The sequence below is a fragment of the Pipra filicauda genome, unplaced genomic scaffold (assembly GCF_003945595.2).
Source record: "Pipra filicauda isolate LSUMZ 115617 unplaced genomic scaffold, ASM394559v2 scaffold32_size4067784_pilon, whole genome shotgun sequence".
In the NCBI taxonomy this organism is placed as follows: Eukaryota; Metazoa; Chordata; class Aves; order Passeriformes; family Pipridae; genus Pipra; species Pipra filicauda.
The window spans coordinates 469815-490169 of NW_024104454.1; the positions used below are offsets into that span (position 1 = coordinate 469815).

General features: G+C 38.9%; 1 protein-coding gene across 1 annotated transcript in view; it reads left to right on the forward strand.

Moving 5' to 3' along the window:
- Positions 1-799: 799 nt before the first annotated feature.
- The window catches only part of EHF (ETS homologous factor), a 45384-nt gene continuing 25828 nt past the window's right edge, over positions 800-20355 (forward strand). Inside the window, exon 1 of the mRNA XM_039383912.1 lies at positions 800-879. The gene's annotated coding sequence lies outside the window, so the exon portion shown is untranslated. The remainder of the gene's footprint in view (positions 880-20355) is intronic.

The window sequence follows — 20355 nt, forward strand, 5'->3', positions numbered from 1 at the left end:
AGATACTATAGTAAACACTGTTTGTTTACCAAAAAGAACTCAGTGTCTAGACCAAGGTCTCATTCACCTCTAAAATCCTCTTGAAAGACTTTAAGAGACAGAGTATGAGGCGCTCTGCAGCACTGGCGCTGGCAATGGCAGTGCCCCTTGGCACCCACTGCAACATTGTAGCTCCTATGGCTGACGCATCCTTTTCAGAGGCTGTGAGCATTTCCTGGGGAAGCACATCTAGTTGAAGGTCTCTTGGCCACATCCCTTTTTCTCTCTAGGACATAAGAAGAGCCAGCAAAACCATACTGTATAGATCCCGCATATTAGCAAAGCAATGATGAGTTTCTCCGTGTCTTTCTCAAGGGAACTTTGAAGTCATTTAAAGAGCTTTGGGAATGTATATTTTAATAACAACCTGGGACTGTACTTGCTGGTCTTTGCATTTGGCTTGCCATTTTGTTTACTATAGTGTTTGTGAAATAGGGACAAACCATAAACAACTATATAGCTGCACCTCTGCAATGACATGCTCTGACATGCACAAGGATTTTCAGTGGAAGTGTTCCTGCAACCTTCTTAGTTCTTTGTGGGTTCTCAAGTCATCCAGTTAGGGAGAAAAACAACCATAACACGTTACTGAGGTCACAGGATGAATAAGACATTATGAATAGTCATACTGGAAACAAAAGCTTTGGTGAATACTTGGTGAGAACTGTGGGGGTTGACAAAAGTTTGCAGAGTAATTCAAATTAATGAAGCACATGGAAAAATGTTACCTTGTGGATAATTTCCAGGCAAAAAGAGCTTTTGAATAAACTGTTCGATGTTGGGATTTCACTCACCCTTATTTTCATCTGAGTTGTGAATCATCGAGACATCATCTTGAAGGTAAATCATTAAGTCAAAAAATTTAGGGGGTAGGAGGGGGGGATGAATGGCAATCAATGTGTCAGGTTTACCCTATGTCCCAGAGCAGTGAATAATTGCTTTCTGTTGCTGTAGCAACTGGATGGCTTAGTGCCTAAGCTTAAACTTCTCCCCAGCAGTGTCAGATCTTCTTAGTGGGTCATAAATAAAAGTGAATATATCTTTTTTGCATGAGAAAATTTGCCAACAGATAAAATACCTTTCTTTCTTATACCATTTTAAAAGAGCATATACTAACATGCCCACATAATAACTTGTCCATTTGTGACAAGGCTTTTCTCTATATCATGTTTTACTGCCAACAGTAACAGTCAACAACTTCCTTCATGAACTGCTGCGATTTTATCTGGAAGTTTCAATCAGATGTGTATTTGTAAGTTTCTCTGACTATAGACTGTGAAGCTTTATACATTTATTCTTCCAGCAGCTGTGTAAAGTGATACAATGCTTTATAGCTCTGGACCTGAAAGATAAATATCATATAACCTGCCTATGGTGTTGCAGAAAGTCTACAGTAGTAAGAGAAATACACTCCAGATTTCTTAAGATCAACCCCTAAATACATAATCGTCCAAGCTAAACATCAACTCTGAGATCATGGATCCAGGCATATCTGTCCCTAATATGATAAATGACAGAAACACTTTGGCACAAAAAAGATGGTGGGAGGTTGAGTGCTAGAATATTTATTTTTCTCAATCTTACGTAATCTTAGCATGTTGGTCTGTTTTTCCTACCTGTGAGGTAGATTTTTCAGGTTTTTCTTAAGTGATGGAACATACTTCAAGTCCGCTTTGGTCATTCGGTCACTTTTTTCCCCTTTCTTCCACAAAATAAGAAAAGGTTTGCCATCTGTCAGTAAATTTCCAGTGGAAGGATAGAATTGGTAGCAGCAATCAGCTGAAAGTAAGAATGTACTTATTACATGAAAGTGCATGCTTAGCAATTAAAATTTTCTAAAATAATATTGTAGTTGTTTTTGTGCTTTATATACAGTATTAAAAATAAAATAGTCTACCACATGTAATTTATGAAAGCAGCAAATAATGAGTTCATTATTGCATAGCAAGACAATGTTGCAGTCGTGGTTATACGCCTAGCCAAAGTCTTTGATCTTCTGGTTCATTAATGTATAAATGAAAAGACTTTAGCTAATTATCCCCGTAACTGGTCTCACTCAGGTCTCAGTCAGTTCTTATTCAAGGGCTTACCCTTTCATTTTCCATCCTCTATGCAGGGAGTGAGTCACCTGAGCCATTGTCCTTTCGTATAAGATATTTGTTATTTTCATAGCTCTCTGCAAGGGACTCATCTGTCTATAAAATTTGCAATTGAAACAATTTGAAAAATGCCTGGTGATGTAGCTATTTGCACTGACACCATTGGATACTAGTTAAGAGGAGCTGACTTTAAATAGGCAAATGAAACCCTTAAAAGTTCAGCTGCCGCAGGGCTGAACCGAGTATCATCAGAGCATTACTTTACTCTTTGGGCTTTTTCCTCTGCTCCCAGTCCATCAGGCTGTGAAACCCATGACTGTGAGTGAGAGTCAATGTTAACAGGGCATTTAAAAAATCCAGTGAAGGTGAATTCTTGAATCTGCTTGTCTGGCTATTAGAGTGCACTCTGTCAGAAGTGAACAGCAAATATTTCCCACTAGAAAAACTTGGTATAATTTTAAAGCCTCCTATCTGCTCAATGCTCTCTACTCAAGAACATGGTATAATTTATAGCTTTCATTCACCTCCAAATATTGAAAATGGCCCCTTCTATTCTGACAAATGTCAGTCAAAATTATATATATAATATTAATTCTCAATTCTAAGTGAAGGAAATCTGATCTGGATGGTGATTTTAAAACATGGTCTTTATTTTATACACAGATCATGGTTTTCACCTTGCATCTCAAACCATATTAATAGTTACCAAAGTGTGCTTAGTAAATCATTACCAGTCTCTCTTCCCTTACCTCATTTTTTCATTATTTTAATAATAACAAATAACAGTGCATAGGAAGATTATGTTCCTGACTTAAAACTTGCACATGAAAATATTTTAGGGTAGGATACTAACACACATATCCCGTGTTTCTTTACTGTAAACAAAACACATTTTTTTAAGAATTATGTCAGTAGAAATTCACATGAAGTTCACATGTTACAGTGTTAGTATGACGAATGTTTGGAATGGTAAGACTGCTGACATGTCTGCAAGTTCTAATATAATTTCTTTCTCGTTGTACCTTGCAACGAGTGATGAATCTATGTAAGAATGTATTCTGGCTTACCTGCCTTGACTACTATTGATTTTCCAGAGATTAGACCTGATGCTGGGAATGGAGTTTGTTTTATGCAACTGTGCTATGCAGAGAAAAATGCTGAAGGTAATATTTAACAATTGTTGGACTCACATATAATTAACCATCATTTTCTGGGGAATTTGCTTCTGTTGTTTTTTTACTACACACAATCGTACATAAGCAGGTGGCTGCTTTCTTTTTACTTGTACCCTTATGGACAATGCATTTCATGGTGCCTCAGTGCCCCTACATACAGCATTATTGGAGATGTGGAAATGAGATATGATGTACAGTTTAGAAGATGAAGTGACACGGTGAGAGGAATATGACAGTGGATTATAACTGGAGTATATGGCTGAACATGAGCAGGGTAAAACTGAGCCAGATGACTGGGATAAGCTTCTTGCCAGAACGTCATATATCACTGAATAGTCTTGTGAAGGAAGAGGTACAAGTACCATTTTGAGTAACACTTAGAACTAGTCTAGATGATAGACCAGGTATAATGGTAGTTATAATAGTTTCAATTCACCTGATTGATCAAGGAACTGATTTGGAGGGACCAAAAAGCCCTAAAGCCTGTAGCAACCTGGTCTGATCACTTACCTGGCTGTGGTTCTAACAGGAGGTTGAACTAGACACCTAGTGAGGTCTCTTCTACCCTGAACTGTCCTATGAAATTACAGAATGGTTAAGGTCTGAAAGGACCACTGGAGGTCATACATGAATATAAAAATCAGATAAATACATCCAAGTGTATGGTGAAGAAAAAAAATACAGAAAGTGACTTTACCATTTCCTATACAGTCCAGAAATTGAAACTCCTCTATCCCCTTGCTTTTCCTTTGCCTCCCCCTTTCCTTTTCTTCTCCTCTCCTTTTCTTATTTTGTAAGTTCTGGCCATATTAACACACTTTCCTGTGTATCTGTCTTGAAGTCCAAGACCATGCTTTTGTTCACTTTCTGTCCATCCACAAGAATGATCAGATCTACACATCTCGTGCCTGTCACCATTTAGATTAGATCGTCAAGACCTGTAACTAAACTGTGTAACTGGCAGTAATGACAGAATATCCAATTCACTTTGGTAGCAGTGGTGCAATCTCCTAGTACAGACATTGACTTAAAGGCTGTGTCCATTCTTTCCTCCAGATTTGGCAGCTCCGTAGAAGTTTCTTTCAGGTATGCACTTGAGGGACATTTCTGCAATGTGCATATGTGTGTGGAGGTGCATGGTAAAGCCATCTGTCTTCTTAATCAGTGGTTTACTTAACTATTTGGGGGGCTCATTCCCACCAGAAGGATGATTGCAACAGGCATTGCTGCTTGTTAATATGTCTGCATGTAATAGAAAAGATTTCCTGCAGGCCATGAGACCAGTGGTGAAGTTTCCTGAAGATCACTACTCCAGCTCCAAGGCTTTCGCTGTGTTAGGGAGCGGTTCAAGGAGAGACTCACTCCTTTGAAATTCAGGGCTGTGTTGCTGTGGGTCACTGAGCCCAGTTTGCAAGCCACAGAATAAATCCTAGTAAAGTCACTACAATTCTTCTCATTCTTTCCTCCCACAGATGCACCATGCCAGTTTCCTAAAAGCCATTTCAAAAAGCACATGGGAGAAACTTGGGAGAAGGTTTTTCTTTCTAAATAAATCAAGTAATTAATTCTGACTAATGCAATGTTGCATAGTAACCCTGTACAGGGGTGATGAAGTGCCAGCTTCGTGCCAGTGTGCCTCACTGCATTGCCTGTGACATTCACATGGTGCCTTTCCACGATTTTGCAGCCTGTTTTGCAGGAGGCAGATGCAACTCCTCTGCACATACGGCCACAGAGCTGAATTAAATTGTCCCCTTGTCCTGGCAAAAATGATGTATACATAATTTAATCTGGGAACAACATGCCAGATAAAAGGATTAGAAAAATGAAACCTCTGCAGAGTAAAAGGTATAGGGATAATATTGTGGCTATCAGATGGGACAGCCCCTCTCAAAGACTAATGCAGCAGAGCTCTAAGGACAAAGACTGAATTTCTGTTCCCCTCAAATTCAATTAGCATCGTAAGCATTGTAAGTGTTAGTACAATAGTCTGGTATATCCAAGACCTTCCTTTATGAGGTCCCTAATTAACTCTGTAGAGTCCTCATATCTAGACATATCCATTGAAACTTGAAATGTCTCACAAACAGGAATGCATTCATCTTTGTAGTGTTATATGTTTCAAGAAGAGCAGCCTCATTAGCATCATAGACTAGAAAGACCTCGAGAGGCAAATTGCTGAAAGAATGTGACAGAACCCAGAGGAATAACCCAGGCCACTGTCTTATTTCTGTTCTGCTTAGCAAAAGTCTCTGCTCCATGGTGCAAGATTTGTAGTGGGAACCAGCTGGCTTTCTCTGAGGTCAGTGTTAAATACTTGTTGAGTCTATCCCCTATCTCCTTTAGAACAATATTTCCCCTGGTCATGCATGCATGGAATATGCATATTCCCTGGCAGATGGTGTACTGGTATGTCCCAGTAAGGGATGTGAGAAAACTCTTGGGACATATAAGGATATGGGACATACATCTACTGAAAGATTTCCTTTAACTGCTAGCAAAGTGAAAGTATAGTAAGGAAAGGGTGCATTGTTTCAATTTCATTATACAAACAAATAAAAGTGTTTGCAGTTCCATGGAATTTTAACACAGTTAATCATAAACTTGATATTTGCATCTCACAGGCACTGAACATTGTGTAGTTACTGGATCTGGGATAAACTGGTTTGGAAAGATTTGCCTGCTATAGCTATGTTCAAGGGTTAACCCTCACTCCCCTACCCAGATGTTGGCAAAGGAAATCCTCTCATAATCACAAAGATTGGAAGTCAGCCTATGAATTGTTCACACCTCATGCTATCTTACAGGTAGCTGCTTGCTTCGAGATGCCCTTAAAAAAATCAATTCTGGTATGATTCCTAAGGCTAACTCAAACCATCAAGGGTTGGGTTTTTATTGTCCTTTGTACCTATGCTGTTCTTAGACCTCCCTTCCTTCATTTTTGTGAAGCTATTCCAACTCTTCCTTATGGCAGATGTCTCCATTCCTTGACTCTAAATGCTGAAATCTTGGAGTCTTCTTTAATAACCTTTGCCAAATATATGAATATACTCTTTTGAATGCACTTGGCTCACATTTATGCAGCAAGACATATGTATGCATAAGAAGTTTCTCAGTTTATCCCCTCTCCAGTCATTCAGTCCTGCAATAGTTACCCACATGCACACAGACATGCATGAAACTGCACTCATACAGAATTTTACTACTCTTCAATGTCATGGAGGGCGAGAAGCTCACACTGAAGATCTTAGTCACCCACATATCTGTGCTGCCCTGTGTTTCTGTTGGATGTATTCTTACTTGAGCAATCCAGGGCAGTAGCACTGCTACCATAGATTCCTCATAACTAATCAAATCCATAGTCTCTCAGTCAGACACTCTGCACCTTAACTTGTCTGTCTCTGTATTCTCAGTTAGGACGTATGTTGTGCCATCCTGCCCTTCAACTGCTTTTGATCTGAATCTGGACATGGGTATTTGTGTCCAAGGTTGCCCTTGACTCCTCATGTCTATTTCATTTTCCCATCCTGTATAGATTACAAGGGTGACTGCCTTGAAAGTAGCTGATTACAGTGTGTGGGATTTCCATTTTTTCACATAACTGGCCCTGCCATTCCTTTTCATTCCAATTTTATTGGCTCCTCGATCTCTTCTTTTACTTACTTTTTAATTTTCTGCTTTCCCAGCAGATAGCAGAAACTATACATGCTCCTTGCAAGTCTCTTCTGAAGATTAGTTCAATCCAAATTCTCTTTTTTGAACGGCCTTTAAATTTGGGAATTTAAAAACCATTTCAAACCATTTAGATTTACAAAGACCCCAGAGGGCTCTTTGGGAATCCAACACCCTTAAACTGGAAAAAGTTTAATTTGGTAAGACACATTGCTTCAAAAAAATCAGCATTCAGCACCTGGGAGCCATTTGCACATATGTAGGTTTCCTAAAATGTTTCATATGTGCTGTATACCAAATGCAATAGGGAAATACAGTCACTAGTAAGGACCTAAGTGCAGGTATGAACTTGAACTCTTGTCCAACCAATTTGTAGTGCTTATCCCCGCTTTTCTTATGTTTGTAGCACAACGATAAGATATCCACATGACACAAGACCTCTTCTAGGTCCTATAGCTGTGCTCCAGTTCCTGTCTCTGTGGTCCCAGCACAAACCTATTTCTATATTCATCAAATCTGGGGAGTGGGAAGTGCAACACTCAGCAATGGTTGTGCCTCTCTTGGCTCTCATGGTTTTATCATGTCCTGGTTTATGAATGTAACAGGAAAAGTATTTGAGCCCCACTAAAATTTTATCTCACCGTATCTGTGCTCCTCTTTTTCATTTTTGCGCATTACTTTGTGTTTGCATTCATTATGTTTTCATGATTTTGCTTTGGTTCTGGCAGGATCAAAGTGCTAAGAGATTCAAACCACAACAGATAGAAAAGACCCATTAGGTCATTTTGCCCTGTTTGCTGTTTAACACCCATTATTGCATAGTTGTGAAGCTTTTCCTCTGAGAGATCATTGCACAGTCAGTACAGTCTCATAATAAATTAAACTTTATGGAGTCCTGAAAAGACAATATACACAAATATATTAAAAAATGCTACTAGACAAACATTGTCAAAACCTCACAGAAATCCATGGAACTCTCATTTCATATGCACAAAAAATAGTCTTATAAATAGTTTCTTGCCCACTGGTAGTGTTGACTCTTTACGAACTTTTTAACATTTTTCCTTCAAATGAGAAGCAAAGCATAACTGAAGCTGTACTGGATTTAATGGCCTTCTTATTGCTCCATATCTTCTTATTTGCCACAGACATTTATTACTATTAATCTTTCTCTCCCCATTTCTCAGACAAGTTTATTCCCACCAGTTTGTGCAACACTGTTACATTGAGTTGGTTTGACCTACACACTGAGGAGATTAAAACAAATAAATAATTAATTATAAGCCTCTATTGTCTCTAGGTTTTGCACTTCTTTCTTTCAGTGTTTGTGTAAGCAATTCATATTTGCCCTGCCAGTTCATTTTAGCCATTTGTTATCCTTATCTTTTCCGTGGAAAACTTAACATGTCATTTTTTTTCTTTTTTTTGCTTTCTGCCCTATCCCCACTCTACTTCCTAGTGCAAACATCTATGGAATTTTTTTTCCCATGAATCTCTCGGGAGAGAGACAGTTTTGCAGTGATCCCTCCAAAGATTCTTACATAATTTTTTTTTCCTTACAAGTCCTTAAGTTAACATATTTGCACTTGATTTTGCCTTTTCTTTACCTTTATACTGCCATGATGAGAGAACCCACTGCAATATTTTCAAGAAAACATCCAACTCTTGAGCTGAGATGTGTGGAAAGGAGACCAAAGGGTCAAGATGGAGGGCTCCTCTCCAGGAACAGAAGTGGTGTTTACCACTTCTACTACTGCTACTTTCTGGTTGGCAGATGGCTTTCTGGGAAAGGAATTTGAGGGAGTTCCTTTGTTCATCAGGTTGTCCAATACATCTTTTGAGGAATATCTGGATTTTCAGGACATCTCGTTTTCCTAAGGAGAGCATGAAGAACTGAAGAACTTTGTTATTCAACTAGTTTCAGTTTATTGGATCCAATTTACAGGAAGATAGGGTCTGTTTGATGACTGGGATGTGTGTGAAGAAATGCTAACATACATAGCTGTATTGGTTTAAAAATTGAATCTTCATAGATTATCTGCAAAGCTCATATCCTCCTGTGACCATTGCCAAGCTCCTCATCATTACTATCTTTACTTATAATTTGTCCAGATGGTGATCAGCAGAACTATAATGGACTTTTGCTTGAGATTGAGTATGTTTGGAAAAATGCAGACAAAATGTTTATGCTGTTTTCTAGACTAACACCACCATTTGTTCATGTTTTACAAAAATAATCAACTTTTTCCTTCTTTTCTGGGAGAAAAGGAGTCTGATTTACAGAACTGCTAAGTGCTAGGATCTGAAATGAGAATGAATGATAGCTGTGCTTTCAGTACTTTACATAACTATAGAATACTAAGTGCTCTAAATACATGGTGTTTAGGCATCTCAGAATAGATACCTTGAATTAATAAACATATTTGTCTTGATCTTTTTAGGATTCCCCATTAAAAGAGAGACAATAAATTATTACCTTCTTACCCCACTAGGGAAGCATAAAGATCAATAAATGCTTTTGTGCTAATGCTGTAATATTAGTGCTAGTGCATTACTATAATGTAACACACTAATGTACATATATTAAATGTTTATTTACATTATAAATACATGTGTTACTATAATACCTTAAATGCCATGAGGATGAATACCATAAGAAAACTCATGAGGAAATGAACAGAAGTTTTCAGCTCAAGTTTGATTCATGTGCAGCAAATACAGCTCAGGGCCACTCCCAGTATGCATAGTATTGGCTAGCTTCTCTTTGAATGAGTACCCTCCTGTCTGTGTCTTAAGTACTGTACCTCCTAACCTGTCACAATGTTAATAATGTTCTTTTAGTTCTGTTTTCTGTGTACAGTTTTGAAGTTTTGAATGAATGATGTTCAAAGGTAGGTGTTTCAGCACTGGGTATCCTGTGGGGTGAGCCTGTGAATAAAACCTCTGCAGACCTCTGCCAGTTGTACTGAGAGTAGCTGCTAGACCAAGTAGGGAACTCACTTGAAACTTTGCTTCTTCAGGTTGGTGAAGGCACAGGAGTAGTCTTTGTTAGCTGCTAGGAAAATCATGTGAAGCCAGGAAATGGAGGTCACTCACTGCATAAGAAAGCTCTTCATCATGGAGTCCATTATGTGGACTATGATTTGATGGGAGAACAGTGGATATCATCTACCTGGACTTCAGCAAGGCTTTCAACACCATCTCTCATGATATCCTCATAGACCAATTCAGGAAGTGCAGACTGGGAGAGTGGACAGTGAAGGGGATTGAGAACTGGATGAATGGCAGGTCCCAGAGGGTTGTGATCAGTGACACAGTGACACTATTGACAGAGGCCTGTCACTAGTGGTGTCCCCCAGGGTTCAATACTGGGCCCAGCATTGTTTATCTTATTCATCATTGATTTAGATGAAGGGCCAGGTGCCTCTTCAGCAAATTCACTGATGACACAAAGTTTTGAGGAGTGGCTGATACCCCAGAGTTCTGTGCAGTCCTTCAGGAGGACCTTGACAGGCTGGAGAGATGGGTAGAGAACTGAAATTCAACAAGGGCAAATGCAGGGTCTTTCACGTGGGGAGGAATAATCCCATGTACCAGTACAAGCTGGGGGCTGACCTTCTGAAAGGTAGTTCTGCGGAGAAGGACCTGGGGGTCCTGGTGGAAAAGCAGCTGTCCATGAGACAGGAGGATGCCCTTGTGGCCAAGAAGGCCAATGGGATCCTGGAGTGCATTAGGAAGAGCGTTGGCAGCAGGTCGAAAGAGACAATCCTACCCCTCTACTCAGCCTGGAGTGTTGTATCCAGTTCTGGGCTCCTCAGCGCAAGAGAGACATGGAGCTCCTGGAGCGAGTCCCGTGTACGGATACAAAGATGATTGGGGGATTGGAGCATCTCTCTTATGAGGAAAGGCTGAGGGAGTTGGGCCTGTTCAACCTGAAGAAGAGACTGAGAGGGGATCTTATCAATGTCTATAAGTATCTGAAGGAAGGGTGTCAAGGGGATGGAGGCAGTTTCTTCTCAGTGATACCAAGCAAGAGGGCTAAGAGACAAAGGGCAGAAACTGATACACAGGAAGTTCCACCTGAACATGAGGAAGAACTTCTTTACTGTGGGGGTGACCGAGCACTGGAACAGATTGGCCAGAGAGGTTGTGGAGTCCCATTTACTGGAGTTATTCAAGAACTGTCATGACACAATCTTGTGCAATGTGCTCAAGGATGACCTTGTTTGAGCAGAGAGGTTGAACCAGATGACCCACTGTGGTCCCTTCCAACCTGACTGATTCTGTGATTCTGTGGTTTGCAAATGAGCTTTAAACTGGTTAATTTTGGTTGGATTTTATTTGTAATAGTACGTAGTACACCCTTAACTTGACAACCCATTGTAATCAGTCCTTCTTTAAAATAGATCTTCCTGAGCTTTCCAAAGAAAAGACAGTAACATTTCTTACTATGAATACCAGGAACAGCATTTTGTCCTTGTCTTTTTGAATTTATTGGAAAAACTTATATTATTATGGATGACAATTATTCAAAATTTTGTTGCAAAGCAAATGTTCATGATGGAAAATTTTAATTTGGCCCAACAGCTAAGGGCAAAAATACAGCAAACTGTGACGAAAAAATTACAAGGTTCTGCAAGCCTTTGTAAGGGGCAACCATAGTAATAGGTGGCGCTTGCCTATAACACAGAAAACAGATTGGGAATAGCACCTGTCCTACTCCTTCTGGCTTCTCTAGTGATGTTTTACAGAAAGTGTACTATTTTACATCAAAGTTTATGAATCACTTCTGATTTTGCTGCAGAACGAAGGCAGGAATATCATACACTGAATTCTCAAATTGCTTGACATGTCTAACTACATATCAGCTTCTTATAGTCACCTTTTGGTATTCCACTGGAATTTAACAAATGAAACAGAGATTAATATTAATGAAAAAGTAGAAATTACCATACATTTGTTCTCTGTTTTCATCAGGTGTAAGACATTATAGTAACAGACGCCAATTTAAGAATCTAGACAGATTTTGGTAATTTCCTTGATGCTTGATGGCTATAATTAAATTAATTCTGGGAATCTGCACCGACTCTTCTGCCATACTGTGAATGTGGCCTTCTAGTTCCTAGTTACAAAGTTTTTAATGTTTTCTCTGCCACCTGGAATTGTGTGGGGACTAAATTCATGTTAATTTTGTGGCTGCAGTGCTGAAGAAGGATATGCAGAGGGAAAGGTCTCCCTGTCTCCGAAAGCCATCTGTAATCCTCTCTGTGCTGAACCACATGTAAGTATCAATAAGCATACTTGGGAGCATGGGGGCAGCATAGTTGGCCAGGTAGGACAGTAAATTTAGGGAGCCACCACCCTGTGTGGCACCCTGCCTTTGAAAGTAGCACAGTAATAAATAATGCATGCTGGTGTGCCGACCAAGCTAGCTTCACCTTGTCCCAACCTGTTGGTACAATGTGCTTTTTTGTCTGTCTGGGAGTATCCTGCGTCTTAGCAACCAGAGCTGTCTCTGCCCTTAGGAGCTGAAACAGAAAGGGCCCAACAGTCACACAAACAGAAAGTAACATACCAGTCTCAGTACCATATTTGAACCGTTTTTCTTCTGCTTTTGCTAATGTCCTTTTTAGCAGTAGGAAAATTCTGATTTCCCTGTCTATGCTGGGATCCAGTGGTCACATCTTCCTGTGGCACTTCTGCAGCATATGAACGAGATTCATTTCAATGTGACTTGTTAATTCCCCATGTTTTACTCAGTCGGAGAATGTAAGATGTGGGTTTCTTGTTAAAGGTATCCTTACTGGGAAGGGAAGTGCTCTTCATTGCTTTCTAGTTCTTTGCTTACTTCTTAGCTTTTTCCTGTTCTGCTCTGGACTGATCATTTATACTGATATGATGTAAAGACATAATTTTGATGATAAAAGCTTTAGTATAAATACTCACCAAGACATGAACTAGTATGTAAATACTTAGACTCAGTGACATGAATGCTTATAGGTTGTAGGCCTACTTATCAAAACTCCACAAAGGTGTTTGCAGTGACAACCTTAACCCTACAAGAGAATACAGCTCTCCAAAATGTACATTTACATCTTACAACTTTTTTTGATAGGTAGGAACCAATGTGAGAAGCTATGGAACTTGACTCTAGCCTGGGTGAAAAATAAGTGAATCTTCCCAAGCAACATTTGTGCACAGGTGCACCTTATCTATGTGAACACAAGCAACTTAGTTTTTAATTGGTGTTAGTGTGGATGGTAGGAACAAAGGTGACATTCCTCGAGTCTGAGATCCATTATTTATCTTGAAATCAGGTTCAGCATAAATAATATTTGTGGAATATTTCCCCTACATTGACAGTGAGCCTTGATTAATAATTAATAGTATCTCTGGATGTTGAAGGACAATTCATTCCCTGTGCTTGGTAAATCTAGCACTGAGAACACTTGTCAGCATCTGTCAGGGGGAAGATTTATGATGAAACTTGGGACCAAAACTGAGCAAAGACTAAAAAATTCACTTCACACAGACCACTGAACAGTCACTGTATAATAATATTTTGCACTTCTTGTGTTTTATGCATACAAGTTAATGGAACCTCAGAACCTTCCTATGTTACTGCATTTTTAACTGTCTCTATGTTAGGTGCCTTTTCTGACCAGTGAAACAATGAGAAAGAGATGAGGCTTCATATTTTCATTTTTCCTCATTTTCTGCTCAAGTTCATGGTTACAGTATGGTGGGATAAGTCACATGTGGTCAAGGAAACTTTGGACTGCACACATCTGCTGATTCTCTGCCCTGCTAACCTGCATGTAGATGAATTTTTGTACTCAACCCCATATACACACGCTCATGATTTTTTCATCTTTTGTTTTTTACTTTCTCTCAAATACCCAGGGAAGCTGAAAGACCAATAAACTCTCCCCTCTGCAGAGTCATGCATTTTGCAGAATTCTCAAGGTATAAAAGAAAGAATTGAGGCCATCATACAGGCTCACTTAGTCCACCTCCCTGCCAGCACACGGTTATTCCATGCCGTGCATCTCCTAATGTTATTTCCAGACTAATTTTAATTTAGGACATTCCTGCTTTTCGTTTCTCCCCATCCTAATTATGATCTCCCTATCTACCTGAAATAACCTCCATTACAAAAAAAAAAAAAAAAAAAAAAAAAAAAAAAAAAAGGGATGGTCTTAAAAAAACAACTACAAAGAAATCAATCTCTCATCCATTACCAGGTTTTTCTTTTGTTCTGGAGCCACGCGTGTAACCCGGTTAGACCTGTTCTCTTTGAATGCCTAGGACTGAGCTGGCCTTATGCAAACGCTCTCAACCTCATCTTGGTTGTTGTCGTTGCAGCTCCAATCAAATGAACAGGAAGTGACCTAAGGAATTCCCCTATTGGCTGCCTGAGTGTTCAGCAAAATGTTTTAAAATTAGTATCACATCCATTTATCTTCACTCCTGGGAGTCTTTAGTTGACATAAGCTAGTACCTGTGCTTACCCAACCTACTGTTCTGTAGACAGTTTTCCCATTGCCTCAGTTAAGGATTTCCAGTCCAGAATCTGCAGCTAAATGAGGTAAGGTGTTTGAGGTATTTTTTTTTTTAAATTTACTTCCTTTAAAATGCCAGTGAAAATGAAAAAAAAAAAAAAAGAGAAGAATTGTCTGCTGGACTCATGGCCACCATACTGAGCCTCTCCCTTTCCACTTGGGAAGAGCAGCTAAGCTCATTTGATCAAAAGGCTTTTTAACGTTACAATAAAGTTTTCTGGTTTCTTAGTCAGAACTTGTAATTTCTGTTTAAATATTTCTGTTATACTTATGTTTGAGTGGGGCTAGATACTGAGGATCTTTTCTATTATAATGTAGCTAATAATATTTCAGGTCCTGAATCTGCTACTTTTGTCAATAGTGATCATCTGTTGAGTAAGACAAGGGGCAAAAAAATGGACTATTTCAATCCTGTTGAAAGTGCTTGTGTTGCAGAAGTGGGAGATGCTTTACAACTATGGTATTTTTGTTGTTTTTGGTGATGAGGATGTTGATGGTGACTGTGTTTGTAACAAAAAATCCTAAAGTACATTTATAATTTGGCTTGGTTTCAGCCTCAAGGCAGTTTCTTGGCAGTTCTGTGGTGAGGGGGGTTCTACTGAGCTTAGTCCCTTCTAAGTAAGCTAAAGCACCACAAAGAACCCGGCTCAGGCATTGGATAGGTAAATATAGTGTGAGGCCCACAGTGTCTTTGCTTGTTTAATTTGTTTCTGTTCCAATGGTAATTTTATTTTAATAGAACCAGAACTGGCCCCTTAAGGTATAGACACAGTTGTTTAAGTAATTGTAGAAGTGAATGTAAAGGAAAAGCTACTGCAAATGTATGTTGATTTTGTAAAATATATATCATGGACTTAGTGATAAATGTTTGCATTTCACCACATGAGACATTTTAAGCACATAACTCTTGTGTATATGATTATAAAGTTATTGAATTATATCAGTAATGTGCTTTTGGATTACTTAATCTAAAAATATATGTCATATTTGCCTCTAAAGTACATCCAACTATCCTGTCTTTCCTATCTTTCCTATTCTTTAGACAATTAAACAAGTTCATAATGACAGAAATGAACCTTGAAGTAAAAGTTTCATTTAGTGGTTTTATTTGTACTTCTCTCACCTGACACTTTGTTAAACATATCTAACTTGCACCAGTGTTTCCTGTAATTTGTGAAAATTACAGTGAAATTAAAAAAATGCACTCCTTTAAGTTTTGTTTTGATAACAAATTTGTAGGTAGCAGTTTAAGCCAGTTTCCTGACATCTATTTTTCACTGTAGCAAATACCAGAACTGGAAAATATAGTAGTTTTATATTTAGTGCAAATGCAGAAACTAAAGAAAACAGTTGCAATCAAAACTCGAAAAACAACAGGATTAAGGTGTTTCTCTTGTAAATATCCCAATGACAGTTTAATTCCTGGCCCTTGCAATTTTCAAAACCAAGTGATTGTTGCAATAACAACATCGAACTTGCCAGATTTTTTCAGAGATAATTACATGACTTGAAGTAGAGCTTATCATGTAGAAAACTTCCAATCCTGAATAAAAAAAAGTAGAAGTCCAATGGTGGGAAATTCACCAGAACTTTTTTAAGTGTCCTGGAAATTAAGTACGATTCCTCTAAAAATATTTTACCTCATTTTCAGTCTGACATGGGCTAGCTTTAACATTCAGCCATCTGATTTTGTTGTCTTTTCATGGTTAGTGTGAAATGCCCCTGGCTGACAAATTTCTGTTCCTTGTATAGATAGCTGGGGACAAGTCTTTTCTTAGCCTAGTCTTTGATAGCTGTGGTAGCCTAAGCTCCAAAGGCTTCTCTCATGAGAAACTTACAGTACGTTAAAACCCTCTAGGATCTCGACCTGGTTCATCCTTTTCCATCCTTTAATCACTTCAATGTTCTCCTCTAGTTTTTCAACATCTGCTGTGAAATTTGGATGTCAGGACTGGACGGAGTCTGTAGGAACAGCAGTGTTAAACAGAGATATTATGAATCAATATACTGGGAATTCCAGTTCAGGGGTTTATGAAGTGTGCTCAAGGCTTTATTAGAGCCACAATCCTCCAAACACCCTTCTCCTCTTTGAGCACTGGTCTTACATGCAGAGGTGAGGTTATCATTAGTGGAGTTGATGTTTCCTTGTCACAAACTTAGTTTTTCCATTATTTTCCGCTCAAAATGTAATTTGTAAAGGATGGTAAAAAAGTATATTTTTCCCAAGTCATACTACTAAATGCTCTAGTATCAGAGGAGAATAATGCTTTGTTTGCCCCGGCACAAACTGGGTAGCCTTTCACAGCAATGTATAGAGTGACAACCATATATTACCCCAGTTGTGGCAAGATCAGGTAATAGAATGTGGTCTGTTTAACGTGGGTTATTATTACACTCCTGTCACCCGAGAGAATATGCTGTGGTATTGCCATAGTAATTTCATATTACTCAGGGTGTTGTGGATTTTCAGCAGTGGTGGAAACAGACAATAGGAAAGTTGGATAAAGAAAAAATTAATTTGGCTCCCATTGAACTTTCTCGATTTTTTGTCATTCCCAGTGAATTTTATTAACATCCGTACTTGTTCTGTCTGGGAGGTGCAAGGTAGCAAATTGCAATGGAGAGAGATCAAACTAAAAAAGAAAAATCATCCAGAAACATAGATTAAGAGAGATTAGAGAGGAAAAAAGGAAGGATTTCTGTAGGTGCGTCTATGTTCAGACAGGATTGACATGCTAGCAGGTTGCTTGTCCCACAGCAATTTGCACCAAAACCCCCTTTGAGGTTGGAATTCTATACCTGTGAAGAAGTGTGTATTTATGTACAATTCCCACAGAAGAGGATTAAAGATTTTATTGATTCAGTGAACTCAGAGAACTGCCCATGAGCCATGACACCTTTCCAGAATGAGTGCTTACCTTTCCTTCCTTGTTCACCCCTTACATGCTCTTTATAAGTATGGAAACTTTTCACTGACTGCAACGTAGCCTGGATCTGTTCTGTGGAGTCTACAATCACATGCTTTCTGTTGCTATTTACTTGTTCAGATTCAATCCCCACAAAAGTGCCCGAGCTCTTTCTGCAATACTATGAACACCATCTCCATGAACTGGAGATGTGACCTAGTGTGCGGAGAGACAGGTTGGAAAGTGGGTGCTACAGGACATACCTGTCTGACTTAAAAATTGGTCAGTGTGCTGAGAACAAGAAACAGATAGAGATGAATGCCCCCTTCTTATTCTGAGGGCAATGTGCCCATTCTTTATAGGGTTTTCTGTGGTATTTCAAGGCTCTCTTTCTCATCAGTTTCTTCCTAAGTTGTAAAGTAGGTATTCTGGTTGAGGTCTGGGCATTCCTGCAGCAAACAGCATGTAAAAAGAAAAGGGTCACAAACTTAGTTGTCATTTGTCATCGCTAATGACACACAATGTTAGGATGTGGTAGAACCAAATATAAAGGCTTTGCCATACATGAGGAAATGAACAGAAACACTATTTTTGTTGCTTGCCTAATTTGTGATGTTTAGTGAAGTCTCTGTCCAATCTCACAGCTTCATTACTATTGAATTTCAACCATAAACTCATGAATTTTTCTTCCTAATTAGCGCCTTGTGAACAATGGTGAAGCTTAACACCATTTTCAGAAAAGTGCTCTGGCTTCAGCTGCTCAGCCAGCCCAGTGTTCAAGGGCGCTTCCAGATCCTGAACCACAAACATCTGCTTCTCTCTCTCTGTCCCTGCCTTCAGCACACTTGCAGCTTTACATGTATTTTGGCCCCTGATGAACCAAGGAAGCATTTCAGCAAGTTTTCAAGAAAAGGTAACATTACAAACTCGGCAATGGTGAAATTAATGAGTAACGCTCCTGATCGAAAGGCTAAGCAAAGAAGGATTTGTTCTCACAGCTGTTATATGAAAAAGTAAGAATTAATTTTGTTTCCGTGGAAGTCATCAGCAGTCTTAGTATGAGAGCTCCTTTAAGCTCTACTGGGGATGTAGTTTGCACCAAATCCCTCACAGAATGCCTAAAATACTTGGGGCATTTGTTGGTCATTTGTCTACAGATGGGCAAGAATGAGTAAACGTGGAGTCATGTAGCCAGTGGAGCAATCAACTGCCACTTGGCATTTTGCATGTCTCCCTCTGACGAAGAACCCTCAAAGGCTCCCTTTCCAAAAGCTGACATTGCACATGGTTATCATTACCTATTCCTCTGCTGATCTTGTGAAATGTGCTTCACAGGAAAGAGTATGGGAACTAGTTGACAAAACAGCTAGTTGGAGCTGAGTAATCACTGGTTATATATCAATAAGATGGGGTAATAAAAGAGAATTGCTTTGTGGCAGTGCAAAGAAAGTAATTCTACTTAAACACATAGAATAAAAGTTCCTGCCTATAGGGAGGAAGGATACAGACATAAATGTTTGAAGTATTTTCTCAGCTCACAATTAGATGTAGCCAGAACCCCTACAAGTCTGTAAGGATTAAGCAACTATGTGTAAAAATATGTTCTATTTTCCAAATTACTGGTGCCATCATAAGAAGAATTGGTTTTGGTTTTTTTAAAACTGTTCTGGGATTTCTTTCATTTAGCAGTGAGACGGGAACTAATTTTTATTGCTATATAGTTAAAGAATCCGTGTAAAATTGCCCAAGATGTTATGGTCAGGAATCAGACTAAGTTTGTGATATGATGATTACCCCCAAACTTTCTTAATGATTTTTACTGTAACATATAATTATTATTACACAACAGTTTAGAAGCCTGCATCTTGATGATGTACTTTTAAAGTATGTTTGGTTAAGCAATTGTCTCACAGATTGGAGGGGCTTTATCAAGGAGTCAAATTCTGACACATTCAGGATGCCGTTCTCATCCCTTTTCCAGTGAGATCTAACATAGTACTTACAAAAAAGACTCTTAATATTCCCAGGCACCTGCCCTGGTAGAGGAAGATGAAAAAGTTCTAGAAGACTGAATTAATAGGTGATGAGTAAGATATCTGTACAGACTTATCAAAAGTGGAATGAATAAAATGAAAAAGATATAGTTTTTCCTCCATTTAGTGACATATCCTTACCTTCTCTAAGACTTTTAACGAGGGAGCTGTAATCCTTTGAAACAACAGATAGAAACTTCTTTGCCTTCTTTAAAATCTCAAATCATTAAATATTTTTGGATAAGAGTCAATCCAGTAAATTTTCTTAGTCTGCTTGTAGCTGAGTCCAATATGCAACACTCACACAAGCAGCCTCCACCAAGTAGAATCATAGAATCATTTAGGCTGGAAAAGATCACTAAGATCATTGAGTTCCAGCCATTAGCCCAGCACTGCTGAGTCCAACACTAAACCAAGTCCTTAAGTGCCATATCTACATGTCTTTTAAATACCTCCAGGCATGGAGACCCCGCCACTTCTCTCGTCAGCCTATTTCTTAATATCCAATTTAAACCTTCCTGGTGCAATTTGAGGCCATTTCCTCTCATCCTGTCACTTGTCACCTGAGAAAAGAGAGTGACCCCTGCCTTGCTGCAACTTCCTTTCATGGAGTTGCAGAGAGTGATAAGGTCTCCCATAAGCGTCCTTTTCTCCCGCCTAAACAACCCCAATTTCCTCAGATGCTCCTCTTAAGACTTGCACATCCCTTATCTCCTGTACAGGCTTTCTTACCATACTTTTTAAAATAGGAGTTCAAATATTTTCTCCAGTTTCAACCAATTTTGTTTGCTAATCTGCATAGCTCCTGATTTAATCCTTTAAAATGCAAAGCTAATGGAATTTGGCATCCATGTGTATTTTGTCAGTAG